The sequence below is a fragment of the Lepisosteus oculatus genome, unplaced genomic scaffold, assembly GCF_040954835.1.
Source record: "Lepisosteus oculatus isolate fLepOcu1 unplaced genomic scaffold, fLepOcu1.hap2 HAP2_SCAFFOLD_95, whole genome shotgun sequence".
In the NCBI taxonomy this organism is placed as follows: Eukaryota; Metazoa; Chordata; class Actinopteri; order Semionotiformes; family Lepisosteidae; genus Lepisosteus; species Lepisosteus oculatus.
Window position 1 is genome coordinate 1214 of NW_027168431.1, and position 17755 is coordinate 18968.

At 48.8% G+C, this 17755-nt stretch overlaps 13 non-coding genes across 13 annotated transcripts; 4 read left to right on the forward strand and 9 right to left on the reverse strand.

Annotated features, from left to right (window-relative positions):
• Positions 1-471: 471 nt before the first annotated feature.
• Positions 472-544, reverse strand: trnak-cuu (transfer RNA lysine (anticodon CUU)). The gene has a single exon. It is a non-coding gene; the product is annotated as a tRNA-Lys (tRNA).
• An 821-nt stretch (positions 545-1365) lies between these two features.
• Positions 1366-1437, reverse strand: trnam-cau (transfer RNA methionine (anticodon CAU)). The gene has a single exon. It is a non-coding gene; the product is annotated as a tRNA-Met (tRNA).
• A 279-nt stretch (positions 1438-1716) lies between these two features.
• trnal-cag (transfer RNA leucine (anticodon CAG)) lies at positions 1717-1799 on the forward strand. Its single transcript has one exon. It is a non-coding gene; the product is annotated as a tRNA-Leu (tRNA).
• Positions 1800-4587: 2788 nt separating this feature from the next.
• Positions 4588-4660, reverse strand: trnak-cuu (transfer RNA lysine (anticodon CUU)). The gene has a single exon. It is a non-coding gene; the product is annotated as a tRNA-Lys (tRNA).
• Positions 4661-5481: 821 nt separating this feature from the next.
• On the reverse strand, positions 5482-5553 carry trnam-cau (transfer RNA methionine (anticodon CAU)). The gene has a single exon. It is a non-coding gene; the product is annotated as a tRNA-Met (tRNA).
• A 279-nt stretch (positions 5554-5832) lies between these two features.
• trnal-cag (transfer RNA leucine (anticodon CAG)) lies at positions 5833-5915 on the forward strand. The gene has a single exon. It is a non-coding gene; the product is annotated as a tRNA-Leu (tRNA).
• Positions 5916-8703: 2788 nt separating this feature from the next.
• Positions 8704-8776, reverse strand: trnak-cuu (transfer RNA lysine (anticodon CUU)). The gene has a single exon. It is a non-coding gene; the product is annotated as a tRNA-Lys (tRNA).
• An 821-nt stretch (positions 8777-9597) lies between these two features.
• trnam-cau (transfer RNA methionine (anticodon CAU)) lies at positions 9598-9669 on the reverse strand. Its single transcript has one exon. It is a non-coding gene; the product is annotated as a tRNA-Met (tRNA).
• Positions 9670-9948: 279 nt separating this feature from the next.
• On the forward strand, positions 9949-10031 carry trnal-cag (transfer RNA leucine (anticodon CAG)). Its single transcript has one exon. It is a non-coding gene; the product is annotated as a tRNA-Leu (tRNA).
• A 2788-nt stretch (positions 10032-12819) lies between these two features.
• Positions 12820-12892, reverse strand: trnak-cuu (transfer RNA lysine (anticodon CUU)). Its single transcript has one exon. It is a non-coding gene; the product is annotated as a tRNA-Lys (tRNA).
• An 821-nt stretch (positions 12893-13713) lies between these two features.
• On the reverse strand, positions 13714-13785 carry trnam-cau (transfer RNA methionine (anticodon CAU)). Its single transcript has one exon. It is a non-coding gene; the product is annotated as a tRNA-Met (tRNA).
• A 279-nt stretch (positions 13786-14064) lies between these two features.
• trnal-cag (transfer RNA leucine (anticodon CAG)) lies at positions 14065-14147 on the forward strand. The gene has a single exon. It is a non-coding gene; the product is annotated as a tRNA-Leu (tRNA).
• A 2788-nt stretch (positions 14148-16935) lies between these two features.
• On the reverse strand, positions 16936-17008 carry trnak-cuu (transfer RNA lysine (anticodon CUU)). The gene has a single exon. It is a non-coding gene; the product is annotated as a tRNA-Lys (tRNA).
• Positions 17009-17755: the final 747 nt, after the last annotated feature.

Here is a 17755-nt window from a genome sequence, read left to right on the forward strand (position 1 = left end):
TCCACATGTTGAAGAGTCGCTTTTCGCCCTTTCTTTCCCACATTTTTCCAGTGCGGTTATTGATCGCGTTCAAAATGTTTTCCCAACGTACGTGTTACCTGCAAAATCACAGTGAAACTGTTATGCCGAAAAGATTCCTAATAGTTATTGTATTAGAATAGCTCTCCAATTTCTTAGCCTTCGTACACGCAATGTTTAAGGAAACGCTAGAGTAAATGAAACTGTAAATAGACAGGAGCTCTTCCTAGTTTTCATACAAGTTATGATGGCTGCAGCTCCTATCTGCGTCCGGGTGACCGGAGCCAAGGGATTATCTGCGGAACCTTTGATTTATCTCTCGGGCAAGGAGCTAGATACGCCTTTTCATCTCGGTTTGATCACACCTGTGCATTAAAACGCAGTGCTCGGTACCATCGAGGTGTAAGAGGTTCAAGGATGAGCGGGAAACTTTGTTAATAGGGAGACGGGCACCGCCCAACGTGGGGCTCGAACCCACGACCCTGAGATTAAGAGTCTCATGCTCTACCGACTGAGCTAGCCGGGCGCCGGTGGAGCTGGTGGTTAACTTGTCCCTGTTGACGGCAATTTGACAAGGTATACTTCCTGGCTTTTCATCATGTGCTGACCGGATTCGAGAGTAGCACACCCTGTTCTTTGTTGATTACTGTACCTCCAGCAGCGCAAATGTCAGTAATCATTGAAATGTACGACCTACAATCTCCTCAGCATGCCCGCGTGGACTCCTCAGTGATCATCCTTCTACGTTCTGCTGTAGTTTTCATGCAAGTGAAAACCGTGCTCCAAATAACAGCGGCACAGTTGTATCCTGCGGTAAGCATTCTTCTAATTCCATCGTTTTGCTCCAGGTAAAAGGTAGCGCATCATAGTGTTGATATTCCAAGGTTTCAGAGTCCGTATTGGATGGCTTGGATGCAGACATCGCTCAGAGCTCCCAGTATGATTTTCCCGAGTTCAGTTTTGCAGTGTTTTAGTGCTTTACTACTTCCAGTGGGCCTTTGAATGCTCTGCTAAGTAGAGACGTGACATAATTACTAATGCGACCGAGTGTGCTGGCTGTTCCTGGTTCGTAATGATTAACGCGAGAAATCAATATAGACATAACTGCTTCGATTTCGAGGTTCAGTTGAAGCTTTCAAAGAAACTATCAAAGACCTCAGAACAACCGAAGACACATTTGGTCATCTCCGTATTGGTGAAGATTAAAGAGTCCCGCAAGTGTCAAGCTTGCACAAACACACACGAGAGAGAAACTCAGGACAGAATTTAAAGAAAGGGAGACGCAGACTATTTGAAGGCACTTTGCTAACCCAATGGCATGCTTAGGAATCGTGCATAGGACACATGTAGCAGAGGATGGTTTCGATCCATCGACCTCTGGGTTATGGGCCCAGCACGCTTCCGCTGCGCCACTCTGCTGACGGCCTCTCTGCGTGTGGCGCACAACTGCTCTTTTTATTTCCTACATAAGTGATGAAAGAGTTGAAAGTTTCAACGACAAACGCAGACGTCACTTTGAGCGCTTGGTGTTGTAGCACAAATCATCACATGCTGCTCTACACTGGATTATAAAAGCCGACACATTTTCCAAACATTTTAATGCTGGAGTCACACTGTAGTATTAATAACAGTGCGATACTCGAGGAGCGTAGTGGGATCGCGGTGGCTCATCAGACCGCCCCGGGACAGGGGGCCCGCGTCAGGATGGCCGAGCGGTCTAAGGCGCTGCGTTCAGGTCGCAGTCTCCCCTGGAGGCGTGGGTTCGAATCCCACTCCTGACAAAAAGCTTGCTCAGTGCCGTCTCCAGTCGGGTGCAAATGGGTGAAGCAGCCTGACGCAGGGAACGTGCGCCGATAGGCGTAGGTGTATCCCCTGCCTCTTCCGAATTAGCTCGTGCTCCATAGGATGGAAGCGGATGCTCTGGCTTTTTGACTCGAATATAACCTGATCACAACAGAAGGCCGTGCAGCCCAGTGCTGGTTTAAGAATGCCTCGTGTCTTCAGGCCCCTATTCCTTCAGGTTACCCCTTTGGAATAGTCGTCCGAAAAAGACGGGAAAGGAAAAGCATGTAAGCTCCCACACACTGCGTTAGCATTAGCGGTTGGAATCTGATGGGAGAAAAGCAACCTGGCTCGCCGTCAAGCAATCCATCCCTGGTCTCCCACGTGACAGGCGGGGATACGCACCACCATACTAACGAGGAGCGCTTGCTTGGCGCTTGAAGACACTTCGTCTTGCGGCTACTACTGTTTCCGGTTTCGTCTTTTCTTTTCATTCCTCCCAGAGGAGCGCATGAAAACGTTTCCATCTGCGCCATCCTCACCCCTCCAATGCTATGGTCCCTGCTCCTCCTGGTGCACTGCAAACACTCATTCAGCCGGTTCTTTCAGTTTGAATAATTAGGTCTTCAAAGGCTGGAAGTAGGGCGCAAGACATGCCAATGCCAAAAGCGTGGCTGTGTGCTTCCAGCTGTGAAATGTCACTGGTGGATGTTGAAGACATTACTTCCAAGGCAGCAGGTCCAAGCGATTTAGCGTTTGTACAAGAAGCAGGAAGAGAGAAACGGCACTCCGCCTTTTTCTGGGCAGGCCGAAGCGACAGGAGAAGGGCGCCGTAGTGGGCAGGATTCGAGCCGACGCGGGGAGACCCCAATGGCTTTCTAGCCCATCGCCTTAACCGCTCGGCCACGACTACAGGGAGCGCCGCCGCCGCCGGCTTGCAATCATTTAACACGGAGGGCGAGGCGGCGGCGGTAACCTTTTTCAATGTCGCTCTCCGCTTCCCCAGAAAAAAAGCCAAATGACATGCTAGCACTCGGACACCCTTCAGAAGACTGAAGGGTGGCTTAAAGCTGGAAGGATTAGGTCTCCCCGTTCCGACGCGACAATCGAACTTCCTTAGGCAGAGAGAAAGCAACATCGAGGAGCGTCAACAAGACTTTAGAAGCTGCGCCACACGCCACTTTCAGTCGCAGTCACAGCAGTTTTAAAGGCAGGAATCGCCTTTGCGAACGCCATGAGAAACAGAACGCAAGCTCAGGTCCTGCGGTTTAACAAACAGCCACGGCTTTCATGCGACTGGACATTTCTTTTCTGGAGCGAATTCACTTTCAACTTCAAGAAATTCACACAACTTGCGAAATACGAAATACAAATCTGGCTCATCGCTGCACAAGAAATACCGCCGGCTGGCAAGAAAATGACAACGGTGTTTTTCCTTAACGAAAAACTTCCCATGGAGAAAAACAACGGCTGTGCGTCTCTGTCGGCTTGATTCAGTTTAATGCAAGTATTCATTCTCCTCCTGGAAAATACAGCTTGCGAAAGATGAAATACAATTCTTGGCTTTTCTGGGTGAGTGCAGAAGAAATCCTGCCGGCTGGCAGAAGAATTCCAGCCTTTTTTACTCTTTAACCAGAAACTTGCGAATGATACAAAGCAAGCGGGGTGCGTTTCTGTGCAGCTGTTAACTGAACAGCTGCTGCTTCAAGCCCACCCAGGGCTCATTCCGATTTCAACATCATGCCCCCTGAAGGTAGACTGGATTTCTTTGCGAAGCATTCACCCTTTGGACGTTTCAGGAAAGGTGCGTGTCGATGCCAGACTTGAAAAGCTTTCCATACAAAGAAACAACATAGTGCTTTTGATTGATGGGAAACGGCAAGAGCGGTTTGAGCAGCTCCGGCCTCTCAACCGCTTTACAATGTGATCGGCACCTCGGTAGCCAGTTTAGAAGGCTGAAAAGGATGCTGGAAGCACAGCGACGTTCTAAAACCAGCGCTTGAAAAGCATCTGCATACATAAAATGTCCATTTCCCCAAAGCTGAATCTGCATCTTCAGAAGATTGTCAGCTATACGTTTTCGTTCTTTGTTTCCTTTTTTTACGACAAGCTTTCGAGAAATGAACTGTCTATTGTGATGAAGGCTGCATTAGAAATTGTGCATCTAGCTTAGTTCAATGAAATCGGGAGGTGCACCTGTCTCAAGCGGATGGCTCTTTGCAGGCACACTACGGAAACCTGCGGGCGCAAGTTGGGAGAAGTGACTCTTGCAGAGTGTTGAGCTTCGAGAAGAGGGCTCCGCTCAGGAAGATATTTCCACATGTTGAAGAGTCGCTTTTCGCCCTTTCTTTCCCACATTTTTCCAGTGCGGTTATTGATCGCGTTCAAAATGTTTTCCCAACGTACGTGTTACCTGCAAAATCACAGTGAAACTGTTATGCCGAAAAGATTCCTAATAGTTATTGTATTAGAATAGCTCTCCAATTTCTTAGCCTTCGTACACGCAATGTTTAAGGAAACGCTAGAGTAAATGAAACTGTAAATAGACAGGAGCTCTTCCTAGTTTTCATACAAGTTATGATGGCTGCAGCTCCTATCTGCGTCCGGGTGACCGGAGCCAAGGGATTATCTGCGGAACCTTTGATTTATCTCTCGGGCAAGGAGCTAGATACGCCCTTTTCATCTCGGTTTGATCACACCTGTGCATTAAAACGCAGTGCTCGGTACCATCGAGGTGTAAGAGGTTCAAGGATGAGCGGGAAACTTTGTTAATAGGGAGACGGGCACCGCCCAACGTGGGGCTCGAACCCACGACCCTGAGATTAAGAGTCTCATGCTCTACCGACTGAGCTAGCCGGGCGCCGGTGGAGCTGGTGGTTAACTTGTCCCTGTTGACGGCAATTTGACAAGGTATACTTCCTGGCTTTTCATCATGTGCTGACCGGATTCGAGAGTAGCACACCCTGTTCTTTGTTGATTACTGTACCTCCAGCAGCGCAAATGTCAGTAATCATTGAAATGTACGACCTACAATCTCCTCAGCATGCCCGCGTGGACTCCTCAGTGATCATCCTTCTACGTTCTGCTGTAGTTTTCATGCAAGTGAAAACCGTGCTCCAAATAACAGCGGCACAGTTGTATCCTGCGGTAAGCATTCTTCTAATTCCATCGTTTTGCTCCAGGTAAAAGGTAGCGCATCATAGTGTTGATATTCCAAGGTTTCAGAGTCCGTATTGGATGGCTTGGATGCAGACATCGCTCAGAGCTCCCAGTATGATTTTCCCGAGTTCAGTTTTGCAGTGTTTTAGTGCTTTACTACTTCCAGTGGGCCTTTGAATGCTCTGCTAAGTAGAGACGTGACATAATTACTAATGCGACCGAGTGTGCTGGCTGTTCCTGGTTCGTAATGATTAACGCGAGAAATCAATATAGACATAACTGCTTCGATTTCGAGGTTCAGTTGAAGCTTTCAAAGAAACTATCAAAGACCTCAGAACAACCGAAGACACATTTGGTCATCTCCGTATTGGTGAAGATTAAAGAGTCCCGCAAGTGTCAAGCTTGCACAAACACACACGAGAGAGAAACTCAGGACAGAATTTAAAGAAAGGGAGACGCAGACTATTTGAAGGCACTTTGCTAACCCAATGGCATGCTTAGGAATCGTGCATAGGACACATGTAGCAGAGGATGGTTTCGATCCATCGACCTCTGGGTTATGGGCCCAGCACGCTTCCGCTGCGCCACTCTGCTGACGGCCTCTCTGCGTGTGGCGCACAACTGCTCTTTTTATTTCCTACATAAGTGATGAAAGAGTTGAAAGTTTCAACGACAAACGCAGACGTCACTTTGAGCGCTTGGTGTTGTAGCACAAATCATCACATGCTGCTCTACACTGGATTATAAAAGCCGACACATTTTCCAAACATTTTAATGCTGGAGTCACACTGTAGTATTAATAACAGTGCGATACTCGAGGAGCGTAGTGGGATCGCGGTGGCTCATCAGACCGCCCCGGGACAGGGGGCCCGCGTCAGGATGGCCGAGCGGTCTAAGGCGCTGCGTTCAGGTCGCAGTCTCCCCTGGAGGCGTGGGTTCGAATCCCACTCCTGACAAAAAGCTTGCTCAGTGCCGTCTCCAGTCGGGTGCAAATGGGTGAAGCAGCCTGACGCAGGGAACGTGCGCCGATAGGCGTAGGTGTATCCCCTGCCTCTTCCGAATTAGCTCGTGCTCCATAGGATGGAAGCGGATGCTCTGGCTTTTTGACTCGAATATAACCTGATCACAACAGAAGGCCGTGCAGCCCAGTGCTGGTTTAAGAATGCCTCGTGTCTTCAGGCCCCTATTCCTTCAGGTTACCCCTTTGGAATAGTCGTCCGAAAAAGACGGGAAAGGAAAAGCATGTAAGCTCCCACACACTGCGTTAGCATTAGCGGTTGGAATCTGATGGGAGAAAAGCAACCTGGCTCGCCGTCAAGCAATCCATCCCTGGTCTCCCACGTGACAGGCGGGGATACGCACCACCATACTAACGAGGAGCGCTTGCTTGGCGCTTGAAGACACTTCGTCTTGCGGCTACTACTGTTTCCGGTTTCGTCTTTTCTTTTCATTCCTCCCAGAGGAGCGCATGAAAACGTTTCCATCTGCGCCATCCTCACCCCTCCAATGCTATGGTCCCTGCTCCTCCTGGTGCACTGCAAACACTCATTCAGCCGGTTCTTTCAGTTTGAATAATTAGGTCTTCAAAGGCTGGAAGTAGGGCGCAAGACATGCCAATGCCAAAAGCGTGGCTGTGTGCTTCCAGCTGTGAAATGTCACTGGTGGATGTTGAAGACATTACTTCCAAGGCAGCAGGTCCAAGCGATTTAGCGTTTGTACAAGAAGCAGGAAGAGAGAAACGGCACTCCGCCTTTTTCTGGGCAGGCCGAAGCGACAGGAGAAGGGCGCCGTAGTGGGCAGGATTCGAGCCGACGCGGGGAGACCCCAATGGCTTTCTAGCCCATCGCCTTAACCGCTCGGCCACGACTACAGGGAGCGCCGCCGCCGCCGGCTTGCAATCATTTAACACGGAGGGCGAGGCGGCGGCGGTAACCTTTTTCAATGTCGCTCTCCGCTTCCCCAGAAAAAAAGCCAAATGACATGCTAGCACTCGGACACCCTTCAGAAGACTGAAGGGTGGCTTAAAGCTGGAAGGATTAGGTCTCCCCGTTCCGACGCGACAATCGAACTTCCTTAGGCAGAGAGAAAGCAACATCGAGGAGCGTCAACAAGACTTTAGAAGCTGCGCCACACGCCACTTTCAGTCGCAGTCACAGCAGTTTTAAAGGCAGGAATCGCCTTTGCGAACGCCATGAGAAACAGAACGCAAGCTCAGGTCCTGCGGTTTAACAAACAGCCACGGCTTTCATGCGACTGGACATTTCTTTTCTGGAGCGAATTCACTTTCAACTTCAAGAAATTCACACAACTTGCGAAATACGAAATACAAATCTGGCTCATCGCTGCACAAGAAATACCGCCGGCTGGCAAGAAAATGACAACGGTGTTTTTCCTTAACGAAAAACTTCCCATGGAGAAAAACAACGGCTGTGCGTCTCTGTCGGCTTGATTCAGTTTAATGCAAGTATTCATTCTCCTCCTGGAAAATACAGCTTGCGAAAGATGAAATACAATTCTTGGCTTTTCTGGGTGAGTGCAGAAGAAATCCTGCCGGCTGGCAGAAGAATTCCAGCCTTTTTTACTCTTTAACCAGAAACTTGCGAATGATACAAAGCAAGCGGGGTGCGTTTCTGTGCAGCTGTTAACTGAACAGCTGCTGCTTCAAGCCCACCCAGGGCTCATTCCGATTTCAACATCATGCCCCCTGAAGGTAGACTGGATTTCTTTGCGAAGCATTCACCCTTTGGACGTTTCAGGAAAGGTGCGTGTCGATGCCAGACTTGAAAAGCTTTCCATACAAAGAAACAACATAGTGCTTTTGATTGATGGGAAACGGCAAGAGCGGTTTGAGCAGCTCCGGCCTCTCAACCGCTTTACAATGTGATCGGCACCTCGGTAGCCAGTTTAGAAGGCTGAAAAGGATGCTGGAAGCACAGCGACGTTCTAAAACCAGCGCTTGAAAAGCATCTGCATACATAAAATGTCCATTTCCCCAAAGCTGAATCTGCATCTTCAGAAGATTGTCAGCTATACGTTTTCGTTCTTTGTTTCCTTTTTTTACGACAAGCTTTCGAGAAATGAACTGTCTATTGTGATGAAGGCTGCATTAGAAATTGTGCATCTAGCTTAGTTCAATGAAATCGGGAGGTGCACCTGTCTCAAGCGGATGGCTCTTTGCAGGCACACTACGGAAACCTGCGGGCGCAAGTTGGGAGAAGTGACTCTTGCAGAGTGTTGAGCTTCGAGAAGAGGGCTCCGCTCAGGAAGATATTTCCACATGTTGAAGAGTCGCTTTTCGCCCTTTCTTTCCCACATTTTTCCAGTGCGGTTATTGATCGCGTTCAAAATGTTTTCCCAACGTACGTGTTACCTGCAAAATCACAGTGAAACTGTTATGCCGAAAAGATTCCTAATAGTTATTGTATTAGAATAGCTCTCCAATTTCTTAGCCTTCGTACACGCAATGTTTAAGGAAACGCTAGAGTAAATGAAACTGTAAATAGACAGGAGCTCTTCCTAGTTTTCATACAAGTTATGATGGCTGCAGCTCCTATCTGCGTCCGGGTGACCGGAGCCAAGGGATTATCTGCGGAACCTTTGATTTATCTCTCGGGCAAGGAGCTAGATACGCCCTTTTCATCTCGGTTTGATCACACCTGTGCATTAAAACGCAGTGCTCGGTACCATCGAGGTGTAAGAGGTTCAAGGATGAGCGGGAAACTTTGTTAATAGGGAGACGGGCACCGCCCAACGTGGGGCTCGAACCCACGACCCTGAGATTAAGAGTCTCATGCTCTACCGACTGAGCTAGCCGGGCGCCGGTGGAGCTGGTGGTTAACTTGTCCCTGTTGACGGCAATTTGACAAGGTATACTTCCTGGCTTTTCATCATGTGCTGACCGGATTCGAGAGTAGCACACCCTGTTCTTTGTTGATTACTGTACCTCCAGCAGCGCAAATGTCAGTAATCATTGAAATGTACGACCTACAATCTCCTCAGCATGCCCGCGTGGACTCCTCAGTGATCATCCTTCTACGTTCTGCTGTAGTTTTCATGCAAGTGAAAACCGTGCTCCAAATAACAGCGGCACAGTTGTATCCTGCGGTAAGCATTCTTCTAATTCCATCGTTTTGCTCCAGGTAAAAGGTAGCGCATCATAGTGTTGATATTCCAAGGTTTCAGAGTCCGTATTGGATGGCTTGGATGCAGACATCGCTCAGAGCTCCCAGTATGATTTTCCCGAGTTCAGTTTTGCAGTGTTTTAGTGCTTTACTACTTCCAGTGGGCCTTTGAATGCTCTGCTAAGTAGAGACGTGACATAATTACTAATGCGACCGAGTGTGCTGGCTGTTCCTGGTTCGTAATGATTAACGCGAGAAATCAATATAGACATAACTGCTTCGATTTCGAGGTTCAGTTGAAGCTTTCAAAGAAACTATCAAAGACCTCAGAACAACCGAAGACACATTTGGTCATCTCCGTATTGGTGAAGATTAAAGAGTCCCGCAAGTGTCAAGCTTGCACAAACACACACGAGAGAGAAACTCAGGACAGAATTTAAAGAAAGGGAGACGCAGACTATTTGAAGGCACTTTGCTAACCCAATGGCATGCTTAGGAATCGTGCATAGGACACATGTAGCAGAGGATGGTTTCGATCCATCGACCTCTGGGTTATGGGCCCAGCACGCTTCCGCTGCGCCACTCTGCTGACGGCCTCTCTGCGTGTGGCGCACAACTGCTCTTTTTATTTCCTACATAAGTGATGAAAGAGTTGAAAGTTTCAACGACAAACGCAGACGTCACTTTGAGCGCTTGGTGTTGTAGCACAAATCATCACATGCTGCTCTACACTGGATTATAAAAGCCGACACATTTTCCAAACATTTTAATGCTGGAGTCACACTGTAGTATTAATAACAGTGCGATACTCGAGGAGCGTAGTGGGATCGCGGTGGCTCATCAGACCGCCCCGGGACAGGGGGCCCGCGTCAGGATGGCCGAGCGGTCTAAGGCGCTGCGTTCAGGTCGCAGTCTCCCCTGGAGGCGTGGGTTCGAATCCCACTCCTGACAAAAAGCTTGCTCAGTGCCGTCTCCAGTCGGGTGCAAATGGGTGAAGCAGCCTGACGCAGGGAACGTGCGCCGATAGGCGTAGGTGTATCCCCTGCCTCTTCCGAATTAGCTCGTGCTCCATAGGATGGAAGCGGATGCTCTGGCTTTTTGACTCGAATATAACCTGATCACAACAGAAGGCCGTGCAGCCCAGTGCTGGTTTAAGAATGCCTCGTGTCTTCAGGCCCCTATTCCTTCAGGTTACCCCTTTGGAATAGTCGTCCGAAAAAGACGGGAAAGGAAAAGCATGTAAGCTCCCACACACTGCGTTAGCATTAGCGGTTGGAATCTGATGGGAGAAAAGCAACCTGGCTCGCCGTCAAGCAATCCATCCCTGGTCTCCCACGTGACAGGCGGGGATACGCACCACCATACTAACGAGGAGCGCTTGCTTGGTGCTTGAAGACACTTCGTCTTGCGGCTACTACTGTTTCCGGTTTCGTCTTTTCTTTTCATTCCTCCCAGAGGAGCGCATGAAAACGTTTCCATCTGCGCCATCCTCACCCCTCCAATGCTATGGTCCCTGCTCCTCCTGGTGCACTGCAAACACTCATTCAGCCGGTTCTTTCAGTTTGAATAATTAGGTCTTCAAAGGCTGGAAGTAGGGCGCAAGACATGCCAATGCCAAAAGCGTGGCTGTGTGCTTCCAGCTGTGAAATGTCACTGGTGGATGTTGAAGACATTACTTCCAAGGCAGCAGGTCCAAGCGATTTAGCGTTTGTACAAGAAGCAGGAAGAGAGAAACGGCACTCCGCCTTTTTCTGGGCAGGCCGAAGCGACAGGAGAAGGGCGCCGTAGTGGGCAGGATTCGAGCCGACGCGGGGAGACCCCAATGGCTTTCTAGCCCATCGCCTTAACCGCTCGGCCACGACTACAGGGAGCGCCGCCGCCGCCGGCTTGCAATCATTTAACACGGAGGGCGAGGCGGCGGCGGTAACCTTTTTCAATGTCGCTCTCCGCTTCCCCAGAAAAAAAGCCAAATGACATGCTAGCACTCGGACACCCTTCAGAAGACTGAAGGGTGGCTTAAAGCTGGAAGGATTAGGTCTCCCCGTTCCGACGCGACAATCGAACTTCCTTAGGCAGAGAGAAAGCAACATCGAGGAGCGTCAACAAGACTTTAGAAGCTGCGCCACACGCCACTTTCAGTCGCAGTCACAGCAGTTTTAAAGGCAGGAATCGCCTTTGCGAACGCCATGAGAAACAGAACGCAAGCTCAGGTCCTGCGGTTTAACAAACAGCCACGGCTTTCATGCGACTGGACATTTCTTTTCTGGAGCGAATTCACTTTCAACTTCAAGAAATTCACACAACTTGCGAAATACGAAATACAAATCTGGCTCATCGCTGCACAAGAAATACCGCCGGCTGGCAAGAAAATGACAACGGTGTTTTTCCTTAACGAAAAACTTCCCATGGAGAAAAACAACGGCTGTGCGTCTCTGTCGGCTTGATTCAGTTTAATGCAAGTATTCATTCTCCTCCTGGAAAATACAGCTTGCGAAAGATGAAATACAATTCTTGGCTTTTCTGGGTGAGTGCAGAAGAAATCCTGCCGGCTGGCAGAAGAATTCCAGCCTTTTTTACTCTTTAACCAGAAACTTGCGAATGATACAAAGCAAGCGGGGTGCGTTTCTGTGCAGCTGTTAACTGAACAGCTGCTGCTTCAAGCCCACCCAGGGCTCATTCCGATTTCAACATCATGCCCCCTGAAGGTAGACTGGATTTCTTTGCGAAGCATTCACCCTTTGGACGTTTCAGGAAAGGTGCGTGTCGATGCCAGACTTGAAAAGCTTTCCATACAAAGAAACAACATAGTGCTTTTGATTGATGGGAAACGGCAAGAGCGGTTTGAGCAGCTCCGGCCTCTCAACCGCTTTACAATGTGATCGGCACCTCGGTAGCCAGTTTAGAAGGCTGAAAAGGATGCTGGAAGCACAGCGACGTTCTAAAACCAGCGCTTGAAAAGCATCTGCATACATAAAATGTCCATTTCCCCAAAGCTGAATCTGCATCTTCAGAAGATTGTCAGCTATACGTTTTCGTTCTTTGTTTCCTTTTTTTACGACAAGCTTTCGAGAAATGAACTGTCTATTGTGATGAAGGCTGCATTAGAAATTGTGCATCTAGCTTAGTTCAATGAAATCGGGAGGTGCACCTGTCTCAAGCGGATGGCTCTTTGCAGGCACACTACGGAAACCTGCGGGCGCAAGTTGGGAGAAGTGACTCTTGCAGAGTGTTGAGCTTCGAGAAGAGGGCTCCGCTCAGGAAGATATTTCCACATGTTGAAGAGTCGCTTTTCGCCCTTTCTTTCCCACATTTTTCCAGTGCGGTTATTGATCGCGTTCAAAATGTTTTCCCAACGTACGTGTTACCTGCAAAATCACAGTGAAACTGTTATGCCGAAAAGATTCCTAATAGTTATTGTATTAGAATAGCTCTCCAATTTCTTAGCCTTCGTACACGCAATGTTTAAGGAAACGCTAGAGTAAATGAAACTGTAAATAGACAGGAGCTCTTCCTAGTTTTCATACAAGTTATGATGGCTGCAGCTCCTATCTGCGTCCGGGTGACCGGAGCCAAGGGATTATCTGCGGAACCTTTGATTTATCTCTCGGGCAAGGAGCTAGATACGCCCTTTTCATCTCGGTTTGATCACACCTGTGCATTAAAACGCAGTGCTCGGTACCATCGAGGTGTAAGAGGTTCAAGGATGAGCGGGAAACTTTGTTAATAGGGAGACGGGCACCGCCCAACGTGGGGCTCGAACCCACGACCCTGAGATTAAGAGTCTCATGCTCTACCGACTGAGCTAGCCGGGCGCCGGTGGAGCTGGTGGTTAACTTGTCCCTGTTGACGGCAATTTGACAAGGTATACTTCCTGGCTTTTCATCATGTGCTGACCGGATTCGAGAGTAGCACACCCTGTTCTTTGTTGATTACTGTACCTCCAGCAGCGCAAATGTCAGTAATCATTGAAATGTACGACCTACAATCTCCTCAGCATGCCCGCGTGGACTCCTCAGTGATCATCCTTCTACGTTCTGCTGTAGTTTTCATGCAAGTGAAAACCGTGCTCCAAATAACAGCGGCACAGTTGTATCCTGCGGTAAGCATTCTTCTAATTCCATCGTTTTGCTCCAGGTAAAAGGTAGCGCATCATAGTGTTGATATTCCAAGGTTTCAGAGTCCGTATTGGATGGCTTGGATGCAGACATCGCTCAGAGCTCCCAGTATGATTTTCCCGAGTTCAGTTTTGCAGTGTTTTAGTGCTTTACTACTTCCAGTGGGCCTTTGAATACTCTGCTAAGTAGAGACGTGACATAATTACTAATGCGACCGAGTGTGCTGGCTGTTCCTGGTTCGTAATGATTAACGCGAGAAATCAATATAGACATAACTGCTTCGATTTCGAGGTTCAGTTGAAGCTTTCAAAGAAACTATCAAAGACCTCAGAACAACCGAAGACACATTTGGTCATCTCCGTATTGGTGAAGATTAAAGAGTCCCGCAAGTGTCAAGCTTGCACAAACACACACGAGAGAGAAACTCAGGACAGAATTTAAAGAAAGGGAGACGCAGACTATTTGAAGGCACTTTGCTAACCCAATGGCATGCTTAGGAATCGTGCATAGGACACATGTAGCAGAGGATGGTTTCGATCCATCGACCTCTGGGTTATGGGCCCAGCACGCTTCCGCTGCGCCACTCTGCTGACGGCCTCTCTGCGTGTGGCGCACAACTGCTCTTTTTATTTCCTACATAAGTGATGAAAGAGTTGAAAGTTTCAACGACAAACGCAGACGTCACTTTGAGCGCTTGGTGTTGTAGCACAAATCATCACATGCTGCTCTACACTGGATTATAAAAGCCGACACATTTTCCAAACATTTTAATGCTGGAGTCACACTGTAGTATTAATAACAGTGCGATACTCGAGGAGCGTAGTGGGATCGCGGTGGCTCATCAGACCGCCCCGGGACAGGGGGCCCGCGTCAGGATGGCCGAGCGGTCTAAGGCGCTGCGTTCAGGTCGCAGTCTCCCCTGGAGGCGTGGGTTCGAATCCCACTCCTGACAAAAAGCTTGCTCAGTGCCGTCTCCAGTCGGGTGCAAATGGGTGAAGCAGCCTGACGCAGGGAACGTGCGCCGATAGGCGTAGGTGTATCCCCTGCCTCTTCCGAATTAGCTCGTGCTCCATAGGATGGAAGCGGATGCTCTGGCTTTTTGACTCGAATATAACCTGATCACAACAGAAGGCCGTGCAGCCCAGTGCTGGTTTAAGAATGCCTCGTGTCTTCAGGCCCCTATTCCTTCAGGTTACCCCTTTGGAATAGTCGTCCGAAAAAGACGGGAAAGGAAAAGCATGTAAGCTCCCACACACTGCGTTAGCATTAGCGGTTGGAATCTGATGGGAGAAAAGCAACCTGGCTCGCCGTCAAGCAATCCATCCCTGGTCTCCCACGTGACAGGCGGGGATACGCACCACCATACTAACGAGGAGCGCTTGCTTGGCGCTTGAAGACACTTCGTCTTGCGGCTACTACTGTTTCCGGTTTCGTCTTTTCTTTTCATTCCTCCCAGAGGAGCGCATGAAAACGTTTCCATCTGCGCCATCCTCACCCCTCCAATGCTATGGTCCCTGCTCCTCCTGGTGCACTGCAAACACTCATTCAGCCGGTTCTTTCAGTTTGAATAATTAGGTCTTCAAAGGCTGGAAGTAGGGCGCAAGACATGCCAATGCCAAAAGCGTGGCTGTGTGCTTCCAGCTGTGAAATGTCACTGGTGGATGTTGAAGACATTACTTCCAAGGCAGCAGGTCCAAGCGATTTAGCGTTTGTACAAGAAGCAGGAAGAGAGAAACGGCACTCCGCCTTTTTCTGGGCAGGCCGAAGCGACAGGAGAAGGGCGCCGTAGTGGGCAGGATTCGAGCCGACGCGGGGAGACCCCAATGGCTTTCTAGCCCATCGCCTTAACCGCTCGGCCACGACTACAGGGAGCGCCGCCGCCGCCGGCTTGCAATCATTTAACACGGAGGGCGAGGCGGCGGCGGTAACCTTTTTCAATGTCGCTCTCCGCTTCCCCAGAAAAAAAGCCAAATGACATGCTAGCACTCGGACACCCTTCAGAAGACTGAAGGGTGGCTTAAAGCTGGAAGGATTAGGTCTCCCCGTTCCGACGCGACAATCGAACTTCCTTAGGCAGAGAGAAAGCAACATCGAGGAGCGTCAACAAGACTTTAGAAGCTGCGCCACACGCCACTTTCAGTCGCAGTCACAGCAGTTTTAAAGGCAGGAATCGCCTTTGCGAACGCCATGAGAAACAGAACGCAAGCTCAGGTCCTGCGGTTTAACAAACAGCCACGGCTTTCATGCGACTGGACATTTCTTTTCTGGAGCGAATTCACTTTCAACTTCAAGAAATTCACACAACTTGCGAAATACGAAATACAAATCTGGCTCATCGCTGCACAAGAAATACCGCCGGCTGGCAAGAAAATGACAACGGTGTTTTTCCTTAACGAAAAACTTCCCATGGAGAAAAACAACGGCTGTGCGTCTCTGTCGGCTTGATTCAGTTTAATGCAAGTATTCATTCTCCTCCTGGAAAATACAGCTTGCGAAAGATGAAATACAATTCTTGGCTTTTCTGGGTGAGTGCAGAAGAAATCCTGCCGGCTGGCAGAAGAATTCCAGCCTTTTTTACTCTTTAACCAGAAACTTGCGAATGATACAAAGCAAGCGGGGTGCGTTTCTGTGCAGCTGTTAACTGAACAGCTGCTGCTTCAAGCCCACCCAGGGCTCATTCCGATTTCAACATCATGCCCCCTGAAGGTAGACTGGATTTCTTTGCGAAGCATTCACCCTTTGGACGTTTCAGGAAAGGTGCGTGTCGATGCCAGACTTGAAAAGCTTTCCATACAAAGAAACAACATAGTGCTTTTGATTGATGGGAAACGGCAAGAGCGGTTTGAGCAGCTCCGGCCTCTCAACCGCTTTACAATGTGATCGGCACCTCGGTAGCCAGTTTAGAAGGCTGAAAAGGATGCTGGAAGCACAGCGACGTTCTAAAACCAGCGCTTGAAAAGCATCTGCATACATAAAATGTCCATTTCCCCAAAGCTGAATCTGCATCTTCAGAAGATTGTCAGCTATACGTTTTCGTTCTTTGTTTCCTTTTTTTACGACAAGCTTTCGAGAAATGAACTGTCTATTGTGATGAAGGCTGCATTAGAAATTGTGCATCTAGCTTAGTTCAATGAAATCGGGAGGTGCACCTGTCTCAAGCGGATGGCTCTTTGCAGGCACACTACGGAAACCTGCGGGCGCAAGTTGGGAGAAGTGACTCTTGCAGAGTGTTGAGCTTCGAGAAGAGGGCTCCGCTCAGGAAGATATTTCCACATGTTGAAGAGTCGCTTTTCGCCCTTTCTTTCCCACATTTTTCCAGTGCGGTTATTGATCGCGTTCAAAATGTTTTCCCAACGTACGTGTTACCTGCAAAATCACAGTGAAACTGTTATGCCGAAAAGATTCCTAATAGTTATTGTATTAGAATAGCTCTCCAATTTCTTAGCCTTCGTACACGCAATGTTTAAGGAAACGCTAGAGTAAATGAAACTGTAAATAGACAGGAGCTCTTCCTAGTTTTCATACAAGTTATGATGGCTGCAGCTCCTATCTGCGTCCGGGTGACCGGAGCCAAGGGATTATCTGCGGAACCTTTGATTTATCTCTCGGGCAAGGAGCTAGATACGCCCTTTTCATCTAGGTTTGATCACACCTGTGCATTAAAACGCAGTGCTCGGTACCATCGAGGTGTAAGAGGTTCAAGGATGAGCGGGAAACTTTGTTAATAGGGAGACGGGCACCGCCCAACGTGGGGCTCGAACCCACGACCCTGAGATTAAGAGTCTCATGCTCTACCGACTGAGCTAGCCGGGCGCCGGTGGAGCTGGTGGTTAACTTGTCCCTGTTGACGGCAATTTGACAAGGTATACTTCCTGGCTTTTCATCATGTGCTGACCGGATTCGAGAGTAGCACACCCTGTTCTTTGTTGATTACTGTACCTCCAGCAGCGCAAATGTCAGTAATCATTGAAATGTACGACCTACAATCTCCTCAGCATGCCCGCGTGGACTCCTCAGTGATCATCCTTCTACGTTCTGCTGTAGTTTTCATGCAAGTGAAAACCGTGCTCCAAATAACAGCGGCACAGTTGTATCCTGCGGTAAGCATTCTTCTAATTCCATCGTTTTGCTCCAGGTAAAAGGTAGCGCATCATAGTGTTGATATTCCAAGGTTTCAGAGTCCGTATTGGATGGCTTGGATGCAGACATCGCTCAGAGCTCCCAGTATGATTTTCCCGAGTTCAGTTTTGCAGTGTTTTAGTGCTTTACTACTTCCAGTGGGCCTTTGAATGCTCTGCTAAGTAGAGACGTGACATAATTACTAATGCGACCGAGTGTGCTGGCTGTTCCTGGTTCGTAATGATTAACGCGAGAAATCAATATAGACATAACTGCTTCGATTTCGAGGTTCAGTTGAAGCTTTCAAAGAAACTATCAAAGACCTCAGAACAACCGAAGACACATTTGGTCATCTCCGTATTGGTGAAGATTAAAGAGTCCCGCAAGTGTCAAGCTTGCACAAACACACACGAGAGAGAAACTCAGGACAGAATTTAAAGA